This window comes from Corvus moneduloides, chromosome 1, assembly GCF_009650955.1.
Source record: "Corvus moneduloides isolate bCorMon1 chromosome 1, bCorMon1.pri, whole genome shotgun sequence".
NCBI lineage: Eukaryota > Metazoa > Chordata > Aves > Passeriformes > Corvidae > Corvus > Corvus moneduloides.
The window spans coordinates 89,074,813-89,087,873 of record NC_045476.1 but is presented as its reverse complement, the minus strand read 5'-3'; positions in this window follow the sequence as shown (position 1 = coordinate 89,087,873).

Here is a 13,061-nt window from a genome sequence, read left to right as displayed (position 1 = left end):
CAGTGCACAGCAACCAAAGCCCAGGAGTTAGACATCCAAATAATACTTCTGAGGGTCTGGCAGTAACATGCTGGTATCTTTTACTGTTACTGTAGTATAAATATAAAATAATCATCATAAACCTGCATAGTATAGCTAGCAGGACTTGAAGCAAGGATGTGTAAACAGCACAGAGATGGTTGGCCCTTTGGGGCAGGTAGCTATATGCTCCCACTTTTTCTTCGGCAATGGAAGGGAATGACTAGCCATGATGATTTTTTGTGAATGCTAGTGTCAGTGACAAAATAACAAGGAGGAGAACCATCAAGAAACACGCAAGAGGGAAAAATGTCTGAGCAATTTGCTTCCCATGGCACAAAGTGTAGTGTTGCATCTTTGAGCAGCCAAATACTTAAGATCACACAGAGGAGGCATTTAGAGTTTGTTGGAAAAAAACCCCAACTTCATTTAAAAAGTATGTTTCCCCATTAATGTTTTCAGCCACATGTCTGTAAATCATTTATCAGCTAATTCTCTGCAGGTGCATTGTCTTGGAAGTACAACTTTTTCCCCTCTCAGCAACACTGCTTAATTTGATGAAAAATGTTGTCATGATGAGCTTCAATAATTTTCCCCTAGCCAATAATTCATTGAATTACAGCCAGACTAGAGGAACTTTATGAAATTACGAAGAGCCCCCAAAAAATTCTTCTGTGAGAAAAGGAACCGAGCACTCTGGTGCCTGGGAAAGGGGTAAGATGGCTGTGACACCAATTTAAAGAAGTGACAGACCTGCTGCGGTTATTGGGAGGTGGGGGAATATTGCTGTAAACCAGTGTTTTCCACTATCTTATAAAAAAAGCTGTATGTGAAAGGCTCCAGTTTTTATCAAGCCTTCTTTGTCATTTTTTTCTTTTAGGGACTGTTTTCTAGCTGGATTATAATCAACATTAGTATACTTTTTCAATGAAGGTTGTTTGTATTGGCAGCAAAATTCATAGGAAAAAAATCCTGATGACATTAGGATCTGTCAAGCTGAAGAGAAAGTCATGAACAAAAACCAAACAAGGTAAAAAGGTCAAACTAATAGCAAACAAGTAGTCTCCAAATCTTGTGTGCAATGAAGCTCTCAAAGACTGAACACAAAGCTCCACTTCTTTAATTTCTGTGCTTTTTGGCCTGCTGCATCCTTACTTTTAAGATTATTTCCTATTCACAAGGAAGAGAAAATTAAACCCCTAGGTCCCCGGAACCGTGCCTCTTGCCACATCCTGGACTGACAGAGAAGAGCATCCCTAGTGTACAAAGAAAATGTGCTAATGAACTTATTTTCTCCCCTGTTCAGAGATAAAAGATAGCTTTCCTTAAGGGGAGTTGCTGTTAGAAGGTGCCATTGAAGTAAAGCAGCAGCAGGCAGCAGGTTGCCATTATTTCTGGATTCCACTGAGACAAGAGGAAATTATTTTCTTGTTTTGAACAACAGACAAAATTCAGAATTTGAAAACAATTTTCAGAAGTCTTACAATATAAATCTATGCTCCTGCTTTCACTTCATTTCATAGGTTCTTTCTTCTTTCCTTTCCCTCCTAAAGAACAAACACTGTTTTGATAAGGTTTCCTCACACAGGGATTATGAAATCTCAGCTCACAGTCTTCCTTTACTTTTTCAGAAGGAATTTTCAAAACAGATGAAAGCTCTAGAAAGTTGGCTGTCCCAGGGTCTATTCTTCATATCAGAAAGTGGACAGTCTCCAGTGAGAACAAAATGTGTCTTGGTTTCAACAGAATCTTCATTAAGAGATACACTATCCAATGCTAACTTTTCTTTTTTTCCTCACGTCTTAGTTATGGTTTGTATTTACTTCATGCAGATTCAGCAATCCTTAAAAAGCAAGCTGTGTTTTCTACCCTTCCCAGCAATGAAGAACCATATTTCACGACTGGAGGAAACCAAACTACTCAAGGCTCATTGCACTTAGCTGGTAAGAGCAGCTTTTGAAATCCCTCCACAGACTGCTTTCCATGTATTCAGACAGGTTTTTATACAGAAGATTGTTCTTGCGGAAATAAATGTGAAATAACAGTACAGCAGCGACAAAATTCTTGGAAGGATGGACAAGGGGGGCTATCCTGCATAAGTGGCTGCCTAAAGATGGGAAGCTGGGCAGCATTGCAAGACTGGACAGGGGTACTGGACGAGACAGTGCAGGGCTTCTACACACCAATGGGAAGAGAAAAGTAGGGGATGGATACAGTGACCTTGAGTGCTGTGTTCTCTTGTTTGCCTTGGTACTCCCAGAGCTTTTCCTGGGTAAACAGAATCCAAGAGTTCCACTCCTTCATTTCTCCTGGGTGTTCTGCAAGCTGGTGACAAGGATGTGCTCTCAGTCTGGCTTTACTATCCCTGCAGCGCACACCGGGCCTGCAGCTCCTGTGACTGGATCAGGGTGTTTGGAATTATACACTTGCAGCTAGTGCAAATGAGCTTTCTGAAGTGTGGAGATGTAGGTTGCTTATGTACTGCCTTGGAGCAGTAGACCAGCTTGCACTCTATGTGCTCTTCTTTAGGGAAGACAAAAGGCATATCACGATGGCTTCAGATCACTAAGCCAGTGTTGGAATTGAGTCAGTCATTTCTGTGCATATTTGAATCTGTTATCCCATGGTTCTTTTGGAGTTTATCACTTTTTAACCTATATTATGTGGTTGGTTGCCTGTGTGCAAATACATCTTTTGTTACATATCAAGTAGATGCTGAATCCTGTATATTACAGAGTTGTACTGCTGTGCTAGACAGAGAGTTGCTGGATGCACTTAATATGACAATAGCAACTGATGCACTATTTCAATACTACTAAAAACCATTAAATGCAAACTGCAGTTTCAGTTATTACAGGAGACAGTACTGTGAAAGTTCTTGCTTTTGCAGAGATGGCTAAAAGTTCAATATAACATGATTTTCATATGAAAACAATAAATCCCTCTGATTTTGTGTGAGAGATTGTTCTAGAAAAGATTTTAAATCTTTGGTTTTTTGGTTTTTTTTTTTCTCCCTAGGTTTCACTAATTTCACTAATTTAGGAGAACCAAACAAAGCAGTGGTGCCAACAGCCTTTCACTAGCTGGGATGGTGAGGGGTCTGCAGTTGGAGGGAGTTGAGCTTTTGTAGTCTTCAGGAGAGGAAAATAAGGAGCCATGTAATAGCTGCCAACCATTCTTCAGGGAAAGTCGCAAAGATCTGGAGCCAAATTGTGCATAGCAGTCACAGATTATACAGCAGAGTGCAAAGGACACCAGTTGTGTCTCGGGAACTTTAGATGGAACTTGAGGAAGAGCTTTTCCACTAAGAGATCAGTGCAACACAGGAACCACTTACCTGGGAATGTGGGAAACCTTGAAGATTTTCAAGAACTGGCCTAGCAAAGCCATAGCTGACCTGAAAACGAATTGCTGATACTTCTGCTTTGAATGGCATAGTGGACTAAATAGGTTTTAGAGGTCCCTTCCTGCCAACGTGACCATTCTTTGATTGTTCACCAACCTGTAGTGCAAATGAGAATTTCTGTACCATTAGCAATTACAAAGCAATTCTAGATCATGTCTCCACAGGGGATATAAGCATAATATTAATTTCCCAGAAGAACTGTATTACATTTTTCCTGTTAAGAAACAGTTCATTTTTCAATTTTACCTTCCACTTTAGACACTTTAGGCACAGGATGTCCAAAATAAGGGTGTTTTCCTGAAATAAGGACATACATAATAACATTTCTGCCTTCCCGAAATAGAAAAGTTAATACTGGCCTTCTGTTGATTGTTGTTATCTTGAACAAGATTAACTAAACGCTGTTGGTTTTTTTGCATAATGATAACAGTTAGCAGTGCCAAAACATCTTTCACCACTGTGTCTGTCACTACCCATAGTAAGAGTGAATCATTGCCATAATGAATGGGCAGCCTAGGGCAGGGAAATAATGGAAGAAAGGGAGTATATATAGTGGAAAACAGAGCAAGGGACATAAGCCATGATTCACCAAACATTGCAGAGAATGGGGAAAGATGAGCTATTAGATAAATGCTGTTCCTCTAAGGTCTAAGTCAGTAGTACCAGAATGCAAATATCTTCCAGTAATTGTTAAAGCTGGTGTTGGTTTTGTTTTTTCCACTAATGAACAGAGTGGAGTTTTCAGAAAATCATATTTTTCAGCCTCTCAGGGAAAATACACCATTGCTTTTGATGAATTGTTCTGGGTCTCTGCCCCTGCTGCTTGCTGCGCAGGCAGAGAAGTTCTCAGTTCTTCTTTGAGAAAGAACTGCAGACAAGTTTTTGTGGCAGTTTTACTTCATTCACTGCCTTTGAGAGTATATACATATTGCTCAGGGCAGAGGCACAACTCAGTAGCAAATTACTGAAGTCACAATTTATCTTTGGATTTTCTAACAGCACAGTCATACCTGACTCATTAATAAGTGGGGGGATGTCGGGGTCCCTTCCCCCCTGCCATGTAGCCCTGGGAGAGGGGCCCTGAGGGCACAGACACGGGGTTTCCCTGCCCCTGCTCAGCCTCGTTCCCATTGGTTGGTTTGTGTTCCCCTGTGCCGGCAAGGACCCTCAGGTCCCGTGATTGAGCAGTTCCTCGGCAGATCCCGGCCATGCAGCTGGGGAAATAAACATCTCTGAAACATCTATCAAGAATTGGTCCATATATATTTCTTTTCCACAGGCCTCGTTGTTTGATACGCGTGTTGCAGTATCCGCACTGTAACAAATGGTGGATAATGCTGGCAAGACACTGATCCCTAAGGACAGAAAATTCGTGAGTAAAAACTGCTCTAGATCTCTCTCTTCTCGCCCTGGTTTGGATATTCTCTCTAAATTATGGAGGAACCATGGAAAGACTCTTGGCTCTCAGAGCCGCATATGGATATTTATCTTAAACTTGAAAAGATTCTTGAACAACAATTTGTAAATTTTAGCTTAATTCAAGCTCAAAAGGAACTGAAACATTTCCTTTCATGGTTGTTTAAGAAATTTTTCTATGTTTCTGGGGATTTGATTCTTACCAAAGACTTTTGGAAGACCGTTCGGACACAATTAATTTCTGAGTCAAAATATATGCCGATGGAAGAATATTTTCATGAATATTGTTTAATTACCGAGACTGTTGAGCAATGTCAGCTGTGTCCTGGCTAAGGGAAGCCTGGCTCAGGGACCGTGTGACCCAGGCCACGTGCAACGAGCCCTCTGCAAGCAGCAGCGAGGCAGTTCCCGCGTGCGGGCGGAGCCAAGCGAGCCGCAGTGTCGGCAGCAGAACGAGGCGTGGCGGGAGCGGTGCAACGTGGTGGAGCGAGCCCCATGAATGCCCGACCAAGAGGGGCGGCGTGCGGGCAGTGGCTGGCGGCAGTGGCGGTGGAGCGGAGCCGCGCCCAGCCGAAACACGCGCTGGAGCAGGGCGCGGGGGGGTCATCGCTCGGGCGCCCGGCCGAGATGTGGGCACGGTGCCAGGCAGTGGCAGCGAACCTGCAACCAGAGGAAGTGACGCATGGAGAACTGAGTGGCGCGGCCCGGCCCGGCCCACATGGCCCTGAATGCAACCCCGGGAAGAGCGCGCAGGCACGAGCAGCCCCGACAATTCCAACACGGAAGCGACCGAAAGCGAAAGAGAAAGCAAAAATGCAGCGAGACAGAAAACAGCAGCCATTCGGAAAAAGGAAAAGATCACCCTAGCTAAGGTTTTAGGAATAGTAAAATGGTATAATGTTAAACAAAATTGTGGTTTTATAACAAGATGTGACAACCAGCAAGATATATTCGTTCATAGAACTGCTATTCAAAAGAATAACCCTGAAAAATGCATCCCAAGCTTGGGAGATGGAGAGGTGGTGGAGTTCAAAATTGTGCAAGGTAGAAAAGGGTTACAAGCAGCAGAGGTCACTGGGCCTGATGGTGTTTCTGTAAAAGGCAGCATATATGCTAAAAATCATAGCCATGTTAGACAATGTCTCCACTGTAGGGCCCCCCCTACAGCCTCCCTTTCCTAATTCCACCTTTCCCTTTTACCCTATATCCTGTTACCCCCAGTGTATTACCAATCCATTTTTTCATCCATGGTTTCCCTCACAAAACCATGCCTTTGCCAATTGTTTCCCCAAAAATCCCTTTCCAATGCCAAGTGGGGGATGAAAAGGGGGAGGGAAGAAATTAAACCCTCTCCTGCCTCAGTTTCCCCACAAAGCATGCCCAGAGAGTCCTGTCTCCCTTCTGTCAGCCTTAAGATGTTCCGGAGAATCTGTTTGGACATTTAAAGACTCAGGTGGGTGGCTTGTTTTGTTTTAAAACTGTTCTTGTTATGTTTCTCCAGTTGTTTTCAATGTTAAGTTTAAATCTCTTTTTGTTAAAAATAAACGGGTGAAATGTCGGGGTCCCTCCACCCTGCCATGTGGTCCTGGGAGAGGGGCCCTGAGGGGAGACACGGGGTTTCCCTGCCCCTGGTCAGCCTCGTTCCCCATTGGTTGTTCTGTGTTCCCCTGCGCAGGCAAAGGACCCTCGGGTCCCGTGATTGAGCAGTTCCTCGGCAGAGCCCCGGCCATGCGGCAGGAGAAATAAACATCTCTGAAACATCTAGCAAGAATTGGTCCATATATATTTCTTTTCCATGGGCCTCCTTGTTTGATACATCATGTTACAGAATCCCCTCTGTAACAGGGGGAGAAATAACATCATGAGCAAACAAACCTGTGGAGGTAAAGCTCTCTTGCAGTGTACAAATACAGCAAAAAGTCCCCAGTGAGTCCTGAATGATTTGTTTCTTGGGTTTAGCTGATCTGACAGATTTTTTGTGCTGTTCTGTAGTTCCTGTAAGCCAAGGCTGAACACTGAGGCCAGACATCTCAAACATCGTTTCATCCTTTAGGAATTCCAGATTGTGTTCAAAGCTGACCTCTTCACTTCTACATGTTGAGGTGAAGTGCTGTCTACTAGGCACTGAACTAAGAGGACTTCAGCTATCAGTAGTAGTGCATTACAAAACCATCCAGAGCTGAAGAACAGCACAGACAAAGAGTTTTGAACATTAGGAAGATGCTGATATGGATACTGTAATTATATGCGCAGTCATATCTTCTCACACATCTTCACAATTATGGAGAATTTTCTGCAAAACTTAATGAGAACATGGGAATTTTTACTTGTCTATAATAGAAAGCAGAGCAAGTTTACAAAATACATGTGCCCCAAAGCCGTTGTTCAGCTCGCTAGTTCCCATGAGATCACATAAAATGTATGTCCAACCTTGTAAGACAAGTGATCTGCGTAGGTCTAAAAGGTGACTGGAAAAATCATGGTATGAACAAGCCACTCACAGCTACTAAATCCAGAGACACCAGTTCTGGTTCAGGAAGTCCCTAGAGGGATGGCAATTTACTGGAAGGTGCTTACACTCTGAATCTATTTACACTCCAAGCCATGTTATTGGCATAAAGGGATAGTTTAACATCAGCCCTATCAATATTTTAACAGCCTAATAGTCCAAATTACTAGTGCATTTGCAATAACATGCAGTCTAAGTCTGAATTTGATACAGAGAAACCTCAAGGGTGATACAGTTAAAATCATTTTACAAGAAGATTTATTGATGTTGCCTCCTTTTCTCTGATGCTCTGAAGAACCTTCCAAAGTTCCAAACCTCAGGTCCAAGGTCAAGGAGCTGAGTCTCCCTCATAAAAAGTGGAGTGGGATTGCAAAAAGCAATCAGTGTCCTGACATATTTGCTGTGAGCAGTGTGAAGATGACCAGGGATCTCTTTCTCCTCAGCCTTGGGTCTCTTTGGGCATGTTTTTATATAAAGTTTTATCACAGCCTACCTCCTCCTTCTCCCTGCTTCCCAGCCAACATTTGGAGAAGCTGTTTGTCCCACAGTGACTACACAGGGGTGCCCACATCCTGTCCTGGGCACTCCCATGGCGAAGAAAATGCATGTAACAGGCACATGGCCATCAGGCAATTTGATGCCACAGCTAAAACCTGTATTCTTTTACTTCTTAGTGTCAAAATTCTTATTTACAGGGTTACAACTACAAGAAAATTTTAAGAAAATATTGTCATTGTGGTATGTTACCTTACATTATAGCCTCTTCTATGTGTGTTTGCTGTTGTCTGCTGCTGAACTGAGGGTCCCAGACTAGACAGATGCTTGGCTTGCCCCACTGCAGCCCTCTTTATGTCTCTATAAATAGAGGTAGAGTCAAGAGCCAGTATCCTGTCAGGTATACATTATGCCAGTGCCTCTTAGCCTTCTGAATGTTTAAAAACACCACCTAAAAAGCACATCTTTAGCAGGGATGCATCATAGTTTGTGCTTCCTTGAGTCAGAGGGTCTGATGGAACACAGGACACCAGTAGATCTGAAGGAAGAAGGGCAGCATCAATGAGATGTGGGAGAGAGTTTGCAGAGATACAGGCATTTTGTGACAGGGTGAGGAGCATGGTATGATGCTGAACATGTTAAGAGAGGCCGGAGAGGGTGAGGTTAGCACAGGAGTGCTGGTAGGGAATATGGGAGAGCTGAGAGGGTGATGATTCCTCATGCAAACACCATGTTATATCAAGAAGAGGTCCATTACATGTTTTAGTAAAGTCTTCATTGTGTGCGCGATTGACTCATGTTAGAGCTCCTGTTTTGGTACCCAGCAGGAGTTTGCATCTCTCAGCTGATAGATAAATGCAATCCTAAATTATGTAATAAAAATTATCAACTGAAAAACAAAGACCACATTATGTCCTAACTGAGTCCTTTCTTGGTGCCTTCTGAAACGTGAAGGTTTTTACATAGCAGCATGAATAATTTCAGTGTGGACATACAAGTAATGGCTTTTCTTCGCTATTTGCACCTTTCCTGTAGTAGTTGTAACGCACTTTTTAAAGCATACGTTTTAGAAGGTGATGACAACACTTGTTGGGAAACCTATCTCTTCTTAGCATCTCTCTTCTTTCTCTTCCTGTGACAATGTTACAGTAGTGGCGAGGCATTTTTGTCCTGCCCCATAAACAGGAGTAAACTTCCTTATGGAGTAAGTGCTGATGACTTGTTACTCATTCCTTTGCTTACCTAGTCATTTCTCTGCAGAGAATGATTTTCATGTTGCTTTTTTTCCTCTTCTACAATGCATCGTCTGGGGATGCATCCATCACAGGAATGAGCTGGAATAGCTCCAGTGAGATCAGTGATTCAGATTTTGTGAATTATTATTAATCTGACCCATACTGACTTTTTGATACATTGTATATTAAAATTGTGTATTGAATGCAAACATTTATTTTTCACAAAACAAAATGATAAGAAACTTCTGTCTGAATGCTTTATATGAAATGTGTTATTAGGAGCTTGTTGAGGTTATTGATCCAAAAAGAGCAGGGTGATAGGTCTGCATTTTTATATACTGCATATTGGATTCATAAGCCAGTTGATCTAAACAATCTGCTTCAACTCTGAAGCTGTGTTAACTGTTACTTTACCTCTCTTATTAAATTACTTTCTAAATGAGGTATGTCTGATTAAATCATTTTAAAGACCAAACAAACAGTTCCAAATTTGATTAATTTGCTATTCATGAGCCACACTGAAGTCAGAAGAGGCTTTTTTTGGCAGTAAATTGATATTAAACAATGCAGGTTCATGTTCATACAGTATCACTGAAAACCCAATAGAGAATATGCCTTACTTAAATGGTTTATGACTGGCAAAGAATTAATCATCACATTTGTTAGCTTCTTCTTGCCTATACTGTAAAAAGCTAGGAATATTTACACGTAAATAGTTGTTATTGCTGAGATGGGAAATTTGTAATCAATAGAAGAAGAGGCCCCATACTTGTGACAGTGTAGACCATCCCCTCGGGTTTTTGGAAGAAAGATGAAGATGACTACAGTGGAATTACATTGATGTATATTATCATGAGAGAAGGGTCACTCCTTGGCATTCCTGAGATTAATGAGAGGCAGCAGATAAAGGTGTCATATGTCATGTTGTGGCTTTTTCTTGCTTTTTCTTCCCCTCAGAAGTCTTATTTTTAAAGCCTCACTCAGCTCCCAGAATCATGAGATTATACTGTGCTTTTACCTTCCTTTTAAAGACAATTTTTAAATCTTGGAGACTGCTGGACAACAAGGATTGCCTGTTACATCACTTGCATTTATATTTGATACTACAAATAGTGCCCCACACAAACAAAACCTCTTGACCCTTGCTGATGGAGGAAAGGAGAACCAGCTCATGTGGCTGCATCCACTCAGTGGTGCTTTCCAAGCTCACTGAATGTCTTTGTGTTTGCCTGGGGTTTGCCATAATTTTGTCCTTTTCTACCTATGTAAATTTAGCAACACTTGTTTTCTACATGTCTACAAGTATCATCCTTCATTTTATTAACCTTGTAGGGTAAGATATAAGGCCATGCCTAATGACTACACTGACACTGGATATCACTAAACACAATCATGGAATTCACACTTCATCATTCTAAAATACAGATCCTTGGTCTAAGGACAATTGTTTAAGCTCCCTTCATAGTTAACTGAAAACAAAACAGGCACCTCCAGAAGTCAGTTCATTTCATGTCAAGATGAATCCCTCTTTATTACAGGGGAAACCCAAATAACTACCTTAAACTAGATGCCTCATAGTGGCTGCAGCTTGATGGGATGTGTCTCATCCCTTTCTCTAAGGAAGGAAAAGAGCTACAACCTCTGCAGTCTGAAGTTCAATATGGTGCATAATCTTTTTAATGGCAAATACTTGAAAATACGTCACTGATAACTCACCCAGAACTGCAACAGGTCACTGGAATTGCTATTTATAGTGAAGCTTATTATAATTTACCCTCCTCGGATTCAGTGAAGTTGGAATTTTTGCACATCCGACCCTTGAAATTGCATTTGTTGCCTGGTCTCTGGCAAGGGAAGGAGACCATCTACATGCTCTGGTTGTTAATGTGAGCAGTAGATCAGTAATTGCTACAAAGCTGTACCTCTTCATTTGGCTTTTTATCGTTGCCCCATGGCGACAGCAAAGTGTTATGACAGTCCCACTTTGTAAAGAATGCAGGAGTTACTGAGTTTCAGCCTAGCACAGGTGCTGCTGTCTAGAGTGTCTTCTGTCCTTTACCCCCCGCTTTTTAGTTCTTCTTGTCTCTTTCCATCACAGGCACCATGAACAAAACTTTCAAGGCAGGGTGTCACAACCCAGACTATGGATATGAAGATATGGGTATAGAAAACATAAAACCATGGACAGTGCTGTGAGCTCCCTTCATTCTGATCAAACACTCATAACCTCTCCCTCTGTTCCACAGAGATTAGCTTTTGTTGTTGTTTCCTATGCAGAAGGGTTTTTTCCCCTGTAAAATCATGCAATTTCCCACATAGCGGAAAATCAGGTTCCCAGGCAGTTGCACACGTAGATCAGCACATTGACACAGTGGTACAAGCTAAGGTGATGAGGCATTCTGGCTCTGCTTGACTTAGACTGCCATGACCTTGCAGCTGCAACAGCACCCTTCTTGTGAATGCATTTTTTGTGCAACTGCCTATAGTTCTTAAAATGCAAACATAAACACAAGAAAACCAACATAAATAGTCCTGCCAGTGAACCACCAGTAGCATCAGGGGTTTAGACCTATTTTATCCTGAAGTTTCCCTATTTTGAGGAAATTTTTAAATTGAATTTTTAATTTCTGGATATTCTGTAGTCATTGATGGCTGTATTCAACACACCAGTGCACAAAACGAAGTCATTCAAGCCAATTTCATATTTATATCTGATCTCCAAGTGATCATATCACTTTTATCCAAAACTGCAGCATGCAACTGCAGAATGTCCCACTGATTCTTTTCAAGCTTATGTAGTGCTTATGATTAAAACCTAGGTCTGAAAGCCAGGTTTTACATACAAAAAGAAGCCTTGGTTCCCAGAAGTGATTCTACTTCTCACAATCTAAAAGATCAGGGCACAAAAAAGCAGAGTTTGTTCCCTGAGTTCCACTATCTGATTTAAGTGCCCCCAGCTTGTACACTGCTGAGGAGAGCAGTCATTTCTGAGAACACAGGGCAAGCTATTCTGTAGGGCAACCTAAGGCTGTAACCTATTTTTCACAAAGCTTTCTCCAGGACCCTCAGCAGGAGACCCTTATGTTCAACAAAAAAGGAAGAAACTCTCAATGTGCTTCCCAGCTGGCTCTTCGGTATGTGATCCTGAATCCTTGCAAATACTCCAGAGAAGGTACCTGAAAAACTTGCTTGCTGTGAAAGGCCACCCTGTTCTGTCCTACAGCTCTGATGTCAGGATATCTGAAAGGACAACCTTGCACAGGCTCCCTCCAGCCAGATCATGCACCACATGGTCTCCCCTCAGAGAAGGGGAATCTGGCCATCATCTTCTGTGTCCTGTTTTCCTTCCGCACCACTACTACTCCTAGGAAGTGGTGTTAATACCTAAACTTGCTCTGTATTCTTCACACCAATACACAGGTTAGCACACTAGAGGCTTACAAGTAATACTGAAATTTTTGATTTAGGAGGGTTTTTTCTCTTTTTCACTTCACACATTACTCAATTATTTAATACCTCAAAATTATCACTTTTCTTCTTCCCTCTTCTTCAATTTGGAATAGATAGTGTAAAAGAAAACAAATTCCTGTTATTTCCAGATCAGCTCTCTACATCTTCCTTTGTTGATTTAAATGGTATCCATTTCTTTGTCTTATGCACTGTCATACACAGTCTCTGTGGACTCTACAAATTATTTTCTGTAATCTCTACTGAAAGGTAAACTACTTGAAGTGCAGCATAATCTTTCCAAGACTAATTCTTCCATTTTTAAAATGCTTATGTATGGATAACCAAATGGAGCTTATTCATAATATAATCAGGCAGTTTCAGTTTTGAAACATGTTATTTCAACAGCAGCTTCCATCATTAATAAATAGATATTCCAGTTGCTGCTGGATATTATGCTATCCACATTCTCTCTGCTTTGTGGATCAGTGGAGAACTCCTTACTCCAGGCACTTCTTTCCTGTCCTGTATAGTT